Raw genomic sequence first — 7,471 nt, forward strand, 5'->3', positions numbered from 1 at the left:
TAGTGGTAAGTAATTGTGCTGTCAATCAGTAGACACATGGTTCAAATCCACCAGCTGTTCCATGGGAGAAAGATGGACAATTTCCTCCAATTCCATTAACTGCCTCTGAAAACCTACTGGAGAGTCAGCAGGGAGTGGTCCTGACTCCACAGTACACAACAACAGTGTAGGCTTAAATGCAATTGGAAGACATAGTGCAGAGATTTATTATGCACTTTATATTCCTCTCAATGGTAATATTTTGTGAAACTACAATTAATATTACAAACCAGGCTATCATTATTGAAATATTCTACCCATCTAATTCAGATCTTCCCAGTTTGATTTTCACTCTTTTGCATGTGTGTATTAAACTCTAGATAGATCTAATTCATGTATTCACCACTGCAGTCAGCATTCTGAAAAATTCCACCACACACATCCCTCATTGCCCTTTTTTTACATTAATTCACCAAATATTTAATATCTTTTTTTGCTTCTATTTTTTTATCCTAGTTTATTTATCTTATTGCCCTTTTATAACTGTGGTCACTTCCTTTCTACTCACTTTCACACCCTGGTTACTGGCATATAGTATTCTAGTTTTTCACTTCTAAAATACTGTCATTTCTAAAGGGTCTTAAATCAACTCTAAGAGATCACAGTAGAAGTTCCTGAAAAGAGTAGGAGAAAAAGATTGAGCAAAACTAAAAAACATAAAAGTAGCCATGCTTGCTGGTTTGATATAGATGGGTGGAACCCAGAGACTGGCTTTGTTCAACCTTTGAATCTGGAACTAGACTCACCCCAGTGGCTCGACTTGCCTCCCCACAATAGACTGGTTTACCAGGTGAATGACATCAGGGTAGGTACTCCTTAGGACAATCAAATACACAGTATTAAAAAGAGATAAAGCTCAGAAGGCAGAAAGGAGTAAGGTAGAAGGATCAAAGAGAATGAGAATCAGAGGGAGAAAGCAGGAAGAATGCCATTACCATGTGGGTATTGTAGTCAATTTACTACCCAATATGCATTTGAATGATTGAATGGGAAATCAATTTGATCTATAAACTTTCATTCAAATCTCAAGAAAAATGTTATATAAATGAAATTGCATAGCGTTGTAAGCTTTAGGAATTAGGCTTTTTATGTTTTGTGTAATTCATTAGAGACTCCTTATGTTATTAAGTTATTGTGTATGTCAATGATTTGTTCTTTTTATTCCTGAGAAGTTCCATAGCATGGATGCACCACAGCTTTAACTACTCAATGGTTGAAGAACACATCACAAATACAACATTGCGAACCTTCCTGTATAGGTTTTTGTGCAAGTCTACTTCTCTGGGATAAAGCCTATGAGAGCAATTTTTAGGTTATCTGGTAGAATAATGAGTTGAATGATGTTATTGTTACTTGTCCTCAAGTAAGCTTTGGCTCCAGATACCATAGAACAAAATCTTTCCAGGCTTGCACCATCTTCATGTGTTTTTTTTTGATCCTGATGTTCTTTTTTTATATATATATTTTAATGAAAGTTTTCAGAGTCTTTGGATTTCCATTCATTGTTGCACACTTTCCTCCCTGCCCACTCCTCCCTCCCCCCCAGATTGCTTTTCTCTTTGAAAAGTAAAAAAAAAAAAAAAAAAATCTTTGATTGTTATACAATCCCCCCACTCCACTATGCAGCTTTCATTCTGGACTCCTGTCATGATAATAATACCTAATCACATATTCCTCCTAAATAGTTCTCACATTCATCTGTTTCAATGCAGTATACATTATTTATCCCCTCTTAGTTTCCTCCAACTCCGATGTCAGTCCCACTTTACAACAGTGGCACTGTGCAGTATTTGTCCTTTTGCGACTGAGATATTTCACTCAGCATAACAGTCCTTGATGTTCTTTTCTAGCAGTTGGTTTTTCCTGACCATACTAGGGACCTCTAGTGGCCTAGTGGCAAGAAGCTATGCTGCAATCTGAAAGGCACACGGTTCAAGGCCACCAGCTGTTCCCTAGGAGAAGGATGGCCAATCTCCTCCCGTATGATTAACTGCCTCTGAAAACCTGCCAAAGAGTCAGCTATGGGTCGGTTCCGACTCCGTGGTACACAATAACAAACAACAGGTTAAAGTTCAGTGAATCAAAGACTCACCATCCTCTCTTCTGTGGAGGATACTGGGCTGAACAATGTCTCCAAAAAGTTCATGTCCTTCCCAAAACCTCAAAATGTGACCTGGGGAAAAATTTCTCTGGAGATAAGATGCAATATAACTCTTCCGAGACAGACTTGTTTGTACTTTTGGCAACCTACGGTATATATTCAATACTCTTCACTAAAACTGTGATTCAAAGGCATCAATTCTTCAGTCTTGCTTATTTGTTATCCAACTCTCACATACATATGAAGAAATTGAAAATACCATTATTTGAGTCAGATGCTTAAAATTTATATCCTTGTTCTTTAGTACTTTAAAGAGATTCTTGCTGGCAGATTTGGCCAATATATCATTTGCTTTCTTGATTTCTTGACTACTGTTACTATGAATGTTGACTGTGGATCCACATAAAATGAAATCTTTGACAACTTCAATGTTTTATCTATTTGTCATGATGTTGCTTATTGGTCTAGTAATTAGGATTTTTGTTTTCTTGATGTTGAGGTATGTTATTGTGTTGTTATTGATTGCCTTTGAGTCGAGCACAACTCATTGCAACCCTATGAACAAAAGGCCTGAGGCCCCTCTACAACTATCAACATTTACCAAAGTTCAGAGTTTCTCGAGGCATGTTGTTTAGGAAGTGGATGCCACTCTTGCTTCCAAACCTGTCATAATATGTTATTGGTGGTATGTGCCGTTGAGTTGCCTGAGATGTATAGTGACCCTATGTACAGCAGCTCTGAACCCTTCCCTGTCCTGAGCCAGTCTCACTAACTCTGACACACCAACCCCCATTGTTCCAGTGACTGTATCAATCCATCTCATCCGGGATCTGCCTCTCCTGCACTGTCCGTCCACCCTTCTGAGCATGATGTCCTTCTCCAAGGACCGATCTTTCCTGGCCACATCCATATAGTGTAGTTTTGTATTTTCTTCAGTAAGTATTCCTAGTCTTCTTCACTTTCTACAAGTAAGGTTATGTCATCTATTTAATGCAAGTTGTTGATGATTCTTTCTCCAAACCTGCTGTATAGTGTTCTTCATGTAGTCTAGCTTCTTAGATTATTTGTTCAGCATACAGATTGAACAGGTATGAGGAGAGGCTGCAACCCTGACACACACTTTTCCTAACTTTGAACCATGTAATATCTCCTTGTTCTGTTTGACCAACTGTTTCTTGGTTCATGTACAGGTTCTGCATGAGTACAATTTAGTGTTGTGGAATTCCCCTTCTTTTCAATGTTATCTATCACTTATTATGATCCACATCATTGAATTCCTTTGCATAGTCAATTAAACATACAAGTAAACAATGCCAACAATAAAAGATCCAATATGACTAATATCCTTTTAAGAAAGGAGACACAGAACCAAAGACCTACAGGAAGAACACCATGTGATTACAAGACAAAAATTGAAGTGATATGGCTATGTGTCAAGGAATATTAAGAATTTGTGGCAACGTTTGAATCTAAATGAAAGGCAAGGAAAAGGATCTTTGGTAGGACCTTCAGAGAAAGCATGCCCTGCCTACACTTAGATTTTTTAATTCTACCTTTCAAAAGTGTGGTAGATAAATGTCTATTATTGGAAATCATTCCGTTTGTGGTGATTTCTTATTGATGTTGTAGAAAACTTTGTTTACAATTTAGTATTATCAAAACTGTCAAAGTGTTTACTAGAGCAGCTGTACCATTTGACATTCCCACCAGCAATGTAGGAGTAATTCAGTAGCTCTGCATACTTGGCAGTATTTGGTGGTATTGCTATTTTTTAATTTTGTGCTATTTTTTAATTTTGTCATGCTGATAAGTTTTTAGTGATATCTCAATATTGTACTTAATAGCTATTTAAAAACAAAAATGGAATAGACACTCATTTTTTTATCACTTTACTGACTGTTTCTCATTCCGTAAGGTCATAGCAATTCCATCATAATTTAACTGGTCTCCTATTGGTATTCATTTAATTATTGAATTTAATTTCACTATTCTATTCTAGAAAATCTAGTAGCATTCATAGTAATTTACAAATTGAGCAGTCTACATTATATTTTATGATATCAGTAAATGGGTATATTAGCTCACTCATGTATCTGTTTTTGTGGGCTAGATTCATAAAAGTAGAATGTTATTCAAAAGACATATGTAGTTACATTTTCAAATTTATTATTGTGACTGGGTGACAAAGAACTGCTTCTGATGACAAAGCAAAGCAGCTTCATAGGGTTTTCTAGTGATAAAAAGCTATGCTGCAATCTAAAAGGCACTTGGTTTGAATCCATCAGCTACTCCATGGGACCATCTGCTTCCATGCAATTTACTGTCTCTGAAAACCTGCAGGAGGGTCAGCTATGGGTTGATTCCAGCTTGATTGCACACAACAACAACAACAACAATGCTGATATAAGGAGGACACCAGTCTTTCTCAGGGAGCCTCTGAATGGGTCTGCTTTGCCAATCTACTTGTTAGCCAAAACCTGCTTCCTGATCTGAGTATAGGTTTCACATGAGCACAAGAAAGTATTCTAGGATTCCTATTCTCCTCAAGGTTTGTCACAACTTGTTGTGATTCACACAGTCAAACGCCTTTGCACAGTCAATAAGACACAAACATTCCTCTAGTACTTTCTGCTTTCAGCCAAGATCCATCTAACATTACCCATAATATCCCTACTACCACGGCCTCTTCTAAACCCAGCCTGCACATCAGGCAATACTCTGTTGATGTGCTATTCCAGTCATTTTGGGACAATTTTCAGAAGAATCTTGCTTGCATGTGATATTAATTAGTATTGTTTGATAACTTCCACACTCTGTAGGGTCACTTTTCTTTGGAATGGGAACAAATACATATCTCTTCCAGTCAGTTGGCCAGCTGTTCTCCTCCAGATTTCTTGACACAACTCGGTGAACGCATCCATGGCAGTGTCTGTTTGTTGAAATATGTCAATTGTTATGCGCTTATGTAGAAGATCAAGGACTGCAGCCTTCAATATGGATTGAAGCTCAATATCAAGAAAACAAAAACTCTCACCACTGGGCTGATTGGCAGCATCATGATAGATGGTGAAGAGATTGAGATTGTTAATGTCAAGTTCAGTTTATTTGGCTCCACAATCAACATTCTTGGTACCAGCAGCCAGCAAATGAAAAGATTAATTACATTGGGAAAAATCTACTATTAGGGACCTCTTCAGAGTACTAAAGAGCAAAGATGTGAGCCTGGAGACTAAGGTGCATCTGATCCAGGTTGCGGTCTTTGCAATTACTTGCCATGCATCAGAAAGCTAGACAATGACTACTGATGATAGAGAATTGATCCCTTTGAGCTGTGGTGCTGGAAGAGTATTGAATATACCACAGACCATTAGAAGAACAAACAAGTTTGTCCAGGAGAAGGTGAAACCAGGCTGCTCCTTGGAGGCAAGGATTCTGAAGCTTCATCTGATATATTTTGGACATGTTGCAAGGAGGAACCAGTCTTTGGAGAGGGACATCATGCTTGGGAGACTGGAGGGACAGAACAAGAAAGGAAGACTCTCAATGAGATGGGGTAGTGGGGTGGGTATGTCAAAGATAATGAGGTTGGCTCAGAATAGAGCAGAGTTCATAGCTGTTATACACAGGGTCACTGTGAGTCACAAGCGACTCAACAGCACATAACAGCAACAGCAGTGTCACATTGAGTAAGTCTCAATTGTTAACCCAAAGATTGTTAGTTCATTTCCACCCAGCAGCTCTCTTGGAAAACGACGTGGCAATCTACTTCCATAAAGATTACAACCAAGAAAATTTTATCAAGTAGTTTTAGTCTGAACAGCACTCAACAACATATTTAGATACACACAATTCTCTTTCTCTTTCCTTTTCTAAAATTAGACTTCTATCTTTAACTCTCAATTCTCACAGTAGTAGAAAATAAATCCTTGCTAACTCAGTAGTTTCTTAGTTGACTCATGATAAAATTGTCGTTAGGTGCCATCAAGTTACCTATTTATAGTGATTGCATATACAATTAGCTCTAAATCCTGTCCTTTTAGACAATTTATATTTTTCCACTTATCACATTCTCCTTTGAGTTACATTTAGGAGCCCAGGTGGCACAGTGGTTAAGAATCTGGCAAAGGATCAAACAGTTGGCAATTCAAATCCACCAGCTGCTCTGTGGAAGAGATATGTGGCAATCTGCTCCTGCAAAGATTATAACCTTAGAAATCCTTGGATGCCATTCTACTCTGTTCTACAGCATTGCTATGAGTTGGAATCAGCTGGATAACAGTAAAGGGGTATTTTGGGGGGGACATATTTATTTAACATACATTGAAGGGAAGCCTATTGAACTTGATCATTTAATATATCCAAGATGGTTCCCGTGGAGACATCTGCATGCTTATTTATGCATTTATTTAACACACTTTCAAAAAGTTCTATAGGATCCTTGGTGGTGCAGTGGGTTAAGTGTTCAGCTGCTAACCTAAAGAACAGTGGTTTGAACCCACTAACAATTCTGCAGAAGGATGCATCCGTCTGCTTCCACAGAGATCAAGGCCTCGGAAACCCTATGGGTCAGTTCTACGCTATCTTGTAGGATTGCTATGAGTTGGAATTGGCTTAACAGCGATGAATTTGGTTCTTTTATTTTCATATAGGTTTTTTCTTCTTCTTCTTTTTTTTTTTAATCTTTATTTAAGTCTTATGTGCCAACTTAGCATGTTCCACCAACTCAGGGAGCAGAAATTTTCCCAGGCCTCACAATTTTTTGTTTAGGCGCTGCTTTCGTGGGAGCCTTAGTAGCAGCCATTGCAGTCTTTTTAGATGCTTGTTTAGCCTTTTTTGCTTCCTTGGCAGCCCTGATAGCTTGTTCTCATTGAGCCTTTCTAACTTCAGGCTTTTCATTCCTCTTGGCCATTATATCAGCAAGAGATGCAGCAGTGATGGCCCTTTGGAATTTGACTGTTCGGCGGGTTCTTTTCTTTTGAATTTCTTCCGACTGGCCTTTTTTTGTGCTTCCTTCTGTAGAGGACAGTCCAATTTCTCTCCCGTGGATTCCTTTTGGAAAGGAAAGCCGACTCGCATTTTGCATTAAGAAACTGGAACACACCTTCCCGTCAGTCCTGGCGTAGTGCCTCCCGTGCCCGGGGTAGATCTTGTACCCGATGAAACTGCACAGCTCAACCTTCATGGCTGCGGCTTCAGGGGAACTGGAGTGGTTTATGGTTTGTTATTTTTTGTTCATTTTAGTATGTGCCTCATGGACAGAATTCTTCTTGTTATTGTTATGTGCCGTCGAGTCGTTTGTGACTCATAATGACCCTATGTACAACAGCCCTA

General features: G+C 38.6%; 1 pseudogene; it reads right to left on the reverse strand.

The window, feature by feature from the left end:
* Window positions 1-6,845: 6,845 nt before the first annotated feature.
* LOC102867510 lies at window positions 6,846-7,322 on the reverse strand (annotated as a pseudogene).
* Window positions 7,323-7,471: the final 149 nt, after the last annotated feature.

This window comes from Elephantulus edwardii, unplaced genomic scaffold, assembly GCF_000299155.1.
Source record: "Elephantulus edwardii isolate Elephantulus edwardi_28Jun2011 unplaced genomic scaffold, EleEdw1.0 scaffold00223, whole genome shotgun sequence".
NCBI classification, from domain to species: Eukaryota; Metazoa; Chordata; class Mammalia; order Macroscelidea; family Macroscelididae; genus Elephantulus; species Elephantulus edwardii.